A 12,662-nucleotide genomic window follows, 5' to 3' on the forward strand; every position below is an offset into this window, starting at 1 on the left:
CATCCGATAGTAGCACCAACGCAAAAGGTGAGGAAATGCAGTAGTTCCCCCAGGCTCAATCGTTCAATGACTACTGGCCTCCCATGGATGGCATGCAACTTCCTAAAAGTACCGTATATTCAATTCTGTTTGAATTGTAGTGAACTATATTATGGTTGAATGACTTGAGTAAGGGGAAACATGGAAGGGCATGCTTTACAATCATTCGATAGATAGTAACACCAAGGCAAAAGGTGAGGAAATGCAGTTGCTACTCAAGGCTCAATCATTTCAATGACTTGAGGAAGGGGAAAGAAACATGAAAGGGCATGCTTAAAATCATTCGATTAGTAACACCAACGCAAAAGGTGAGGAAATGCCGTTGTACGACAGTCTGTTGCCGTAGGGTGTGCAAATTATTTCAGGAATTTCTCGATTGGCTACCTCGGTTTCCTTTGGGTGCGTTAGCTAAGGCTTGCCAATGATACAGTCTGTCCTACAATATCGACGCCATCACTCTTGTCCAAAGTAGAAAGGCCATCCATCATTCGACTCGTTCGACTAGCCTATGCAGGTATCGTAGTTTTCATTTCCTGGATTGTTGTTATGCAAGTCTTGATTGCAAAATCATGTCGACCAATGCAATGCAACGTGTATTTTATCCACTTGAATCACAACAGCCAATGCCAAGTAGAAAGAGTGAAAGACTATCTTTCCACTAGCCTATGCAGGTATCGTAGTTTTCATTTCCTGGATTGTTGTTATGCAAGTCTTGACGGCAAAATCATGTCGACCAATGCAATGCAACGTGTATTTTATCCACATGAATAACAACAGCCAATGCCAAGTAGAATGGCCATCGTTCCACTAGCATTGGAAGATGTTGTAGTTTTCATTTCCTGGATTGTTGCTATGCAAGTCTTGACGGAAACATCATGTCGACCAATGCAATGCAACGTGTATTTTATCCACTTGAATCACAACAGCCAATGCCAAGTAGAAAGACTATCTTTCCACTAGCCTATGCAGGTATCGTAGTTTTCATTTCTTGGATTGCTGCTATGCTAGTCTTGATGGCAAAATCATGTCGACCAATGCAATGCAACGTGTATTTTATCCACTTGAATCACAACAGCCAATACCAAGTAGAAAGAGTGAAAGACTATCTTTCCACTAGCCTATGCAGGTATCGTAGTTTTCATTTCCTGGATTGTTGCTATGCAAGTCTTGACGGCAAAATCATGTCGACCAATGCAATGCAACGTGTGTTTTATCCACTTGAATGACAACAGCCAATGCATTTTATTGCAAGGGAAAAGCGTTGTTATTATTATTGTCATCGTCTATTGACGCCATTAGTCTTGAGATTTTTTTTTTCCTCTCTTTTTACTGTTGTCGTATTCTCTACCAGGATAGAAGAGACTATTCTTTTTCCATTGCGGGGGTCTTTCTTTGTTCAATGGATCAATCATATTATCCAGACTAATGAGCCCCCGTAATGATGGATGTTGTGTTGGGTTTCCTATTTCCAATGGCTTTATTAGTGTTTGAATGATGAAATTGAATTGTTTTGCATGCAGGATGCAAAGAAAAGTCTGTCTCTAACTGCATTAACGAAGCTGACGACTACAGCATGACTAAAGTACCAGAGGATGATTGATTGACGAGGGATGAGGAGAATTCTATCTTGACGCCATGCTTGCCCTAATGAGTGTGGGGAGGAGGAATAGGCCATAACAAGACAGCGGTAGTCCATCACTTTTAATCATTCTTGTCATCGCTTGCTTGAAAATTATTACGCAAGATTGGCTTGATCCTATTTTATTTGAAAAGCACCATCTTGGTCAATTGATTCTTTCAGTCTTGCTCCAGTGGAAAAGCTTGTCTTTTCCACTTGGGGGTTAGCGTTGAGTGTAGTCATCGATTGCCATGCCAAAATGGATTATTCTACATCCAATCTATCATCCTAGTGCTAAGGTAAGATATTGAAATGGGTCAACTATCATTGATGTTTGCAGGGCGACTTTGGAAAAGCGGATGGATGAGATATTTGAAAGAGTATTGAGTTGGATCCTTCTTCATGACAGAGGATGATTTTAGTAAAGGACTCTTTTTCAACGACGATGGCCAATGGAAAGCGTTTTCATCCATAGCCACATTCTTCTTCACGGTGAAAAATCTTCAAATCTAGATTGAACCTTGTTGAATGGATTATTTATCGGTAGTACACAGTCCAATATTCTTTCAAACCGTCAGTACAACATGGCTCTCTATTCTCTTGATGGCTGAGGAGGATTACATTTGATTTTACTGTATCGTCCAACCATGTTTGTTGAACGGATAATAATAATTGATAGTGAGCCATGGTGGATGCTTTAGTCGATGGATGGCACAGGTTGGGTCTTTGCCAAAATGCGAGCAGTTCCATCGTGGAACGTACGCTGTTTAGAGCAGAAATCAAAGTTGGGGGTTTCGTTTTGACGACCAACAACCATCAACGCTCGTTGGATCCTCGTTCATTCCAGCATGATGATCCAATGCTATCCTAATTTTATTTTTCTAACCCAAGACAATGTGTGTCGGCTTTTCTTCCCTCTTCTTTTTTTGACGAATGCCATCCAAACCCTTTTCCAATCATCATGGACATGGCAACGACTGTCCTATTGAAGTAGTGCCATTTTTATTTTTTCCACCGAGTAGAAAGTTCAACGGCACACCATTTTGCAGTCATTTTAGAGTAAAGTAGTTTTTTATTCTTCATCCATCAACTTTCACCATTTTTACCAACCATCGTGGTGATAGCAACGACTGATTGACTGTAGAGTAGTTTTTATCCTTTTGACGGAGTAGGAAAGTTTTCACTCGATATCCAATGTCTAATGGACAATCACAGCGACTGAGTTGAAGTAGAGTAATTGAATTTTGATCCTTTGCTGTCTACTCCATTGATCAACTCCGACATAATTCAAGGGTAAAATGAGATTGGTTGCGCCAATTTAGACTATGCTAACCAAATTATCACCCATGAATGTTATTCAAGGTTAAAAATAGCCACTATAGGTTCAAATAAAGGGCGAGACTATACTTTCAATGGAGTCAAGATGTTTGCCGGTATTTTTAACATGGATTCTACCCATGGGAGAGGATGGAGTCAAGATGATTTTCCAATCTTCTCCCTATCCATTTTTCCAACAGGATAGCGATACAATGGCTTGTCGATAATTTTGGAGAGGGGATTTCATCGCTCACTTTTCTTGTAATACAATTCTTTTTGTGGTCCTTTTTTGGATATTCCAATAGATTGAATTGGTAACTTTAGATTGATTTATCGGCATCTTGCCGGTGGCTAGTCATTGTGGATTGTTCTGCAAACAGTAGTTCTGTTCTTCTTTGCTATGCAAGGGAAATCCTCCGTGTGTCGGTGCGGAAGAGAACTCCATTTCTCTTCGGATGATGAATCTTCAATCCACGCTTGCCGATGGGACGAGTGATTTTTTTTTTTTCCATGATTGGATTGAATTAGAATGGAGATAATTTCTTTTCATTATGGCTTCATGAATCAATTTGTAGTGAATGCAGTGGTTGTCCAATTTTATTCCAGTGATGAGAAAGTTCAACAGAGCAATCACGATAGGCAATTTATCAAAGATGGGCAATACGATGGGTTGTAAGCTAACGCTAAAAAACTCCTGCTTACCAAGGTTGATCTTATTGGATTCCCATGTTGTTCAAATTGAAAACAAGTAAATGAGTTAGAGAAGGAGAATTTGTACAAGTTATTTCACATCACAGGGTTAAAATCAGACTTCTAGCTCTCAGTTGAACGTAAGTTACGATCTGTTTTTACCCTTTGCTTCCCGTTATTAACCCTCTACAACTGACTGCCGTTAGAAAAGCATTTCTACGCTTGAAATGAGTGGCGGGTTTGCCTTTCTAATCCACTCCAACAGACTTTTTTTTCCAGGCGATAGACTCGATTGAACATGGTAGAAAGGGTTGAATTGAAACCAAACCAATAGGGGATAGTTTGCTCTGGCAAAAGTACAATCCTTATGTTACATCGACCATCTTGTTTTGTTTTCGCTTAACCGCAATAATATTGTACGGCTAACTGGATTATTGCAAACTCATTCAGAGAAGTGATTTTAAGCTTATGGTGATGCTGTATTATTTGCATTAATGTCGGATAGTTTTTCAATCACCATGTTCCATGCTCGATGATCCTTGTATGGTAGTGTAAACTCATTTAACGTTTGAACCTTTTTTCCATTCCTTGATTATTGACTATTAGGTGAAGATTATTACAAGCAAGACTGATTTCAACAAGACACCGATGAACTTTCCTTTCCATTCCGTATTTTAAAGTTCAATAAGGTAAGTCATGATAAACTAAGAATGCCACCCATGAGGGTAGAAAGCAACTTGATTGACGATGCCTACACATGCTATGACAAGAGAGGATTCAACACGGATTGAGTAAAGTAGTCTTGCTATTGCTCTTCTTTAACGATATCCTACGCTTGTAGTCGATATGGATACTCTTCTTTTCATTCAATGTCTACACATGCTTGACTACGCTAGAGGAAGAGAGGATTGAATACCTTATTGATCAAGTAGAATATGGATACTCTAAAATTAATTCAATGCCTACACATGTTGGACTACGTTATAATAATTGTTCCTGTAGTAAGGGAGGATTGGAAATGAATGGAGTGGAATAGTCTTACTGTTCCTTCTTAATATCCTCCGCTAGTAGTCTATCTTGAAGTTGATTCAATGCCAACACATTCTCGACTACGCTAGAGTAAGAGAGGATTGAATACCATGTTGATCAAGTAGAATATGGATACTCTAAAGTTAATTCAATGCCTACACATGTTGGACTACGTTATAATAATTGTTCCTGTAGTAAGGGAGGATTGGAAATGAATGGAGTGGAATAGTCTTACTGTTCCTTCTTAATATCCTCCGCTAGTAGTCCATCTTGAAGTTGATTCAATGCCAACACATTCTCGACTACGCTAGAGTAAGAGAGGATTGAAAACCGATGCAGTAAAATAGTCTAACTGTTCTTCATTTCAATATCTTCCACATGCAGTCAATATAAATACTCGTTAAATTGATTCAATGCCTACACATACTTGACAATGCTAGAGCAATAGAGTATTGGAAAATTGATGGAATAGAATAGTCTTGCTGTTTTTCCTTTTCAATATCCTACGCAAAATTCATTCAGTGCCTACACACATGCTAGACTATGCTAAAGCAAGACAGAGTTCAACACCATGAAGATCAAGTAGAATAGTCTCTCTCTCAACAAGGATACTCTTTGTCATGATAGCAAGAATAGGCAGTGCCCTTTTTCTTGCAATTTATCCTTCATTTTACACGCTTTAAAGTGTCTACTGCCTTCGGCTCCACTTTCAAAAGCCAGTAAATCTGTCTGAAAACGCCATGCGAGACATCATTAGTTACTGTCGTATTACTCGATGAAATATAGCCTGCTGGCAATATTTATGGATAGATGAACAAGAGTCTATGCATCAAAATGACCGGACTATTCCTCTCATAAAATTGGTCTTCTTCAACATCAACTTTCAAGGTTAATCAATCATGACTCATGACAGTCTATCACCTTGAAGATGCCCATTTTGAACAGCATTCGTTGCTGTCGCCTTAATCGATAAAATGAGCTTTCATCATGAGAATCAATTAAAATCACACCACCATTCCTATCCAAATGGAGTACGCCATCCTCAACCTATCCTATCCTCTACTAGGCAACGAAATGAGCATATGGAATGTTATTTCTGTCCATTCCATTGGATACTCTGGATTAAGTAGGGGCTTCATGGGAGAAAGAGTCTATGATGAAGACATGGACGGTCTAATGGGACTATTCTGCACCTGTAGACGATGGTTTACCATCATGTCTGACCGTTCTATGCAATCTTTGGGTATAGAGTAGCGCCTATATCTCATCGTCAATAAAATTGGCATCCAATATAGCACACCGTTCTATAACTGCATAGGTCCAGAATGATTTCCTTCCACTCATTTGTATTTAGTGGGGCTTACACGTCAAAAGAAGCAACTGTCCAATGCCACTATCATCTAAGTACAAAAGTGGTGATTAACCAACGCTGTAGCAGCAGCTCTAAGGATATTTCTGCCCTTTCAAGGGGCCAAAAATTTAGAAATTCTTAATTTAGAAGGAGAAGAGCTGGTCAAAAACAATCAACAGTCGAATAGCACTATTCTTTTCAGCATATTCATATGCACTATTGATTGCTACTTTAGTAGCAGCTCTAAAGCTATTTTTGTCAATTCAATCCGTAACAAATGGAGAGGTGCTCGTCAAAAAAGAATCAACCGTCCAATAGCACTATTCTTTTAGCGCAATACTATTCACTAATGACCACTACTGGAGCAGCAGCTCCAAGGTTATTTCTGTCGATTCAATCGACAACAAATGGAGAGGCTCAATTTAGATGGAAGGGCTCGTAAAAAGAAACTTGGCTACAAACATGAGCAGTCGAATGCTACTATTCTCCTAGTAGAATACAGTTTGTTCGTGAATATCTCTATCACTTCAATTAACAACAAATGGAAGTCATAAGTTTCGTCAGAAGAGGCTGGTGAAATTGGAATACCGTCCTAAATATAGACAGTCCAATATGATACTGTTCTTGAAGTAGAAATGCAAATGCTTCGTCATCGCCATTGACTAGTAGTTCTTTCTGTCAACTCAATCTGGAACCAATAGAAGTGATTCATTTACATCGAGAGAGGCTATTAAAAGGAAATACTGTCATCAACATCCAATGTAGCACTATTCTTGAGGTAGAATACTAGTCGCTATTAACCACTACACTAGCAGCAGCTCCCAGGTTATTTCTGTTAATGCAATGGAAAATCAATGGAAATGGTAAATTGAGATGGACAGAGGCTCATAAATAGAAAAAAACAGTACAATGGCACTACTCTTCAAGTAGAATGCTAGTCGTCATCGATCACTACTGTGGCAACAGCACCACCAAGGCTATTTCTATCAATTTAATGGAGAATAAATGGAGAAGGACTGGTAAAAGGAAAAGCTGTCACAAACGTCAAACTGTCGAATGGCTCTATTCTTGCAGTAGAATAGTAGTCGTTATTGACCACAACTGTATCTGTATCTCCAAGGTTATTTCTATCAATTCAGTCGATAATCAATGAAAATTAAAAATAGAGAAAGGCCTCGTGAAAAGAAATCACTATTGCCAACATCAACAATCGAATGACACTGTACTTCCAGTAGAATGCTAGTCGTGATTGACCATGGCTGTAGCAGCAGCTCCAAGCTTATTTCCGCCAATTTCAATGGAAATAAATGGAGGCAGACTCGTAAAAAGAAAAAAACTGTCACAAACATCCTCCACTGTCCAATGGATCTATTCTTAAAGTTAGAATACAATTTGGCAGTAATCATGACGGACCTGTCATTCTTTCCATCAACGCAACCGAAAATAAATACAGATCGTCAATTGAGATTCTTCCTATGCAATACAATTGGATATTAACCACGATTATAACAGTAGCTCCAAGGCTATTTCTATCCATTGAATGGACAACCGATTTGAGCTGTTATTCAGAAAAGCTCATCTAAATGAAAAATGATCCCATCGATAGGCAGTAGAAGAGTACTAATCTTCTGCTGTATTGCCACCTCGAGAAGGGGTTGTGTTAATGAAAAGGCAGAACAAATTGAAATTGGCAAAGAGGCTGGTAATAAAAGACTGTCATCGAGTTAAACAGTGGAATAGTGCTATTCTACTAAGATATTGGCGGGTTCAATAGGATGGGTGTAAATTACAAAACCAATTTTTATATGCAGGAGTTTATTCGTGAATAATAAATACCATAAACATGGAGTGACCAATAATAGTATTAGTCTGAGAGTAGAATAGAATTGGCGATAAACTAGCTATGACTGTCATGGCAGCTTCAAGATGATGGCTGTAAGTTACACAACAAATTTTGTCTCCGATGAGCTTATTAGAGCAAGCAAAATCTGCGATATACCATGGATTAATCAAGGGCACTACAGTATATTCTGAAGGTAGAATAGAATTCGCTATTAAAACAAAATCTGCCATATACCATGGATTAATCAAGGGCACTACAGTATATTCTGAAGGTAGAATAGAATTCGCTATCAAAACAAAATTTGCCATATACCATGGATTAATCAAGGGCACTACAGTATATTCTGAAGGTAGAATAGAATTCGCTATCACAACAAAATCTGCCATATACCATGGATTAATCAAGGGCACTACAGTATATTCTGAAGGTAGAATAGAATTCGTTATCAACTTAGTCATGGCTTATCCAAGATTGATATCTGTAAAATGATCTAATAAATCACTGCTAGAGAATTTGCCTTATACCATGGATTAATAAATAGCACTACAGTATATTCTAAGGATAGAATAGAATTGTATCAACTTAACCTTGGCTGTCATGGCTTCTCCTATTAAATGGTCAAATAAATCGTTGTTGTAGAAAGAGAGAGTGGATCAATATTAAAAAATTGCTTATGGTCCAATAAATCTGTACTGCTGAGAGAAGGAACACATCAGTATTGAAAAAATATGCCAACAATGAACTAGCACTTTTTTCAGTAGAATCAATTCTGCCTTCTCTATCAGACTAGGTAGGCTATTTGGACAGCTCCTAACATGATCACTGTAAAGTACATTAGTTGACATGATGTTGAAGAGCAGGCTACGAAAAACAATCACAAACATCAACAAAGTCCAATCGATGTCAATGGATACTGTCTTCTATCTTTCATAGGACAACGTAAACCTTTAGCGCATTGTAAAAATGATTTGATTGATCAACATCATCACGTAGTTTAATAAACAACTGGATAATGGAATCAATGAAATTACTTAGAAAACAAAAAATGAAAGGCTCCCCCCCTCCCTGCTGTCCATGGACAATACTAATAAAAGTATGCAATGAACTTTTAATCTATCATGTTGATAGTCATTTATGATGGTCATGAACCATTAGTAGCGCTGCGAGTGTCGGGAATCATACATGCTAAAGGAATAGAGTAGACAGTTTTCTCTGTATCAATCGACTAGCAGTTGGAGATTAAAAGGAAACCCTCTTTTTTTGATCATGACGTAAATTACGTCGATGATGGTAATAATCTACGGGCTAATGGTTATTCGATTATAAAAGTAGTCAAAGTACTTTTGTTAATATAGAATAGTACGGCAGGAGGATAGAAAGCAACCCTTCTTTTCTCACGGTGTTTATTGGAATCGCCATTAATAGAGATCGCTTGTACACTGTCTTAATCCACTTGCCATAGAAAAGAATTTTTCCTATCCTTTGACGACCAAAATTTCAACAAGGAATAGGTTGGTAACCTCCATGTTCTACCAAGATTACCATGTTCACTTGATGATGGATACGTAAGAGAAACTTTCAAATAAATAATACAATATACTTTTCTGTTACTTTATGACTCTATCACTTTCCCATGTTAAAAAGAAGGGTGGCAAGAACCCCTTCTATAACTACGAAAGTATTCACATTGACGACTAATATCCATGGGTAGATATCATGTAGAAAAGATTCAATAATGAATATAACCTATTTTCCTATCACTTGAGGACTGACGAGCAAGATACTATGAAAAGGAATTATTTCTTCCTCGTGATGTTTATGAAGTTTTCTACAGTTAAAATGATATTATTAGTCAATAGTCTTAGTGCTTCTATCGTTTGACAATAAGAATATGGAAGAATGATCATAAAATTGATAGTTTGTCTATAAAAATCTATTCAATTCTAGTAATAATAACTATCCATAGTTCTATCTTGGATAGAAATCGAATTGCGAATGATCATACAAAGCTTTTACTCCAAAAAGATTACCAACTACTGTAGTCGTAGTGGTTCTAGCGTTGCGCCATAATTGATATATAATCATCAATTTCTAGTTTACATCGAAAAGTCAATTCAATCTTATAACGATTAACTATCCATGGCTGTAGTCGATGGAAATTAAATAAGGAATGACTATACAAAACTTTCTATTCAAACGTTCACAACACTCAAGAATAATCCGAAATGTAATCACTTTTTCTCTTTTATGGTCTTCTATTTTCTGCGTGCTAATATGTATATTTGGGCATGATGTGTTAGGCTAAACACTCCAATGGACTCGTTGATCCAAGGGTTATTACTTTATATGGATGATACAACTCTTATTCTCTTGGGCTATAAATAAATCAATATTGGATCGTCCTATTTCAATGATTACCAAATGCAACATCCATTTATTAAGTCCATAGTAATGACTTTATAATGGTAAACTACTGTAGATTATTGTATGGGGATTTTATTCTGTTTGTTTTATTAATTAATAACATACACTATACAAACACTATTTACATAAAAAAATAATATGGTGAATCGATCGATTGAATACATTATGCATGATAGAATTGACTGTGTAGACTTGGAAGGGCAACATCTTGTTAGCGTTCTGATTAAGAGATCCAATTAATAGGATAAGCTACTATCTACTGAAAATGATTATCGATGGACTGAGCAAGGGCAACATCTTGTAACGATTAGGATTTACCCATTACGCATATCCAGTTGACATGAAAATAAATAGACAAGCCATCACGTAAAGTGAAATGATTAATGGATAGGTTAATAAAAATAGGCAATACCTTGTGAAGGGTTAGTAGTCAACGCAGTAACAGCACTTGAAATACATCTTGTGCGCGATGGAAACAAATAATTTACAAACAGACCACAACCATGTTGATGATATCATGATGAAAGATAGTGTAACAGTAATAACTTTGCCTAGGCAATAGGTGTTTCTATGCAGTTATTAGCATTGAATTTCTATGATACTTGAAGATGAAAGAACTTGTGAGGGTTTCATTGGCGTGTAAGTTTATTTTGGTCACTGTGATACAATTTAAAACATAAAATGAATCTTTTCAATGGAATCTTTAAAAACAGCCGCCACACATCAACTAATTGATTATCATCAAGGCTAGGAAAGACGTATTAGATATTACTATTGATATTATTATATCAAGCTATAGCTATACAAATCCTTCCGCAACAGCTTTAGAGTCGACGCGATTTTAACATCACCAATGGGTCTTCTAATGTTATCGTTGCTAATGTTCTCGGATGCTCTACATCAATTTTTAATATAATGACGAATCAAGTACTAGTCGATTGCTGTCGATTGCGCCAATTTTGATTGCATCTTGATGATTCTATAGACGAACGCAAACCATGAGTATTTATGTAGTTCTCATATCCCGTGATTTGAAATGTTGCATGTGACGTAAAATAGACTACTGCGTTACTTTGGAATAAAAAAAGTATTTGAAGGAGACAATCTTATGATTGCAAATAGAGCACAGTATCCGAATTGATAATCCATCGATGTTCATTGATATGACGTTGAAGATTTATTCAGTCATCAAAATACACATTGTATACCACTGTAGGAAATGGAAATTCTAAAATAAAGTGCTTGTTCTCTACAGTAATACAAATGATATAAACTGTTTCAACTTAGGGGAAGTATTGCTCTATGACGATAGTTCTTTGATCATCGTAATCAAATGGATTGAACAGTAACATTATCCATCATTTTACTAGCTTTGAATTGATATGTTCATATAATGGACTTATTTATTGCCTTAGGAAGTAATACTCGAGGTGATTTAACCTTGCTTAAACCTTCTATCGGAGAATAAAGGCATGATCTTTAGCAATTTCCCTTGGACTTCCTTTAAATAATAGTAGAAAATGATTGACCTTTTAAGAATTATCACTTGAATGTTTAGAATGCTCAAATAAAAGTAAAACTGTACTTTTAACAAACAATCCGCTGATACAGGACATAACTTCAAACAGTAGATTTGATATTGATATCATGCACAGAAACTATAGAATAAAAGATTAGAGGAAGATAAATAGCAAAAAAAAGTTGTCACTTCCTTGTAAAGATTTATAAACTGTTTATAAATTTGTCATACCATTAATCTTCTTTCATCATTTGCTTGCTAAATCATAAATTGATTATCAATTTAAAAGAAGGATTTTACGTTATTCATCATTCGTTTAAATTTACTCACGTTTTAGGATTGTTTCCTGTTAACATTAAGTCGTGAAAAATTATCCGTTGGTCCACTCCGGGACATCTTCAATAACTTGATAACCAGGTACTTCAAAAAAAATTGATTATGTTTGTGTAAATTTTATCCATTTTCTATTGATGATGGTCAGATTTAACTTGAAGCTTAGTCTAAATACTCTACATTGGTATCATCGATAAATTAGGCTTGTATTTGATTTCATGAACTTATTTGGTGGTAGCAGTTACTTCAAATATAGTCTATTCAGTGTTTTTACAGTTAGTGAAGAGTATCGTTGGCGATTGTAATGCCAGTTTATTCATGAAAGTATTGAAACGATTTGATCCTCGTGAGACCTAATATGCATCCTACAATATTTGAGTGTTAAATCATAAAGCTACTTTCCATAATAGTACCACTAAGTATAGGATACCAAATTTCATGATCAACTGGCTGGTTACACTATCGACTTTACGGGATCGAACATTAATCCAAAAATGCT

This window comes from Trichoplax adhaerens, genomic scaffold (assembly GCF_000150275.1).
Source record: "Trichoplax adhaerens TRIADscaffold_17 genomic scaffold, whole genome shotgun sequence".
NCBI lineage: Eukaryota > Metazoa > Placozoa > Uniplacotomia > Trichoplacea > Trichoplacidae > Trichoplax > Trichoplax adhaerens.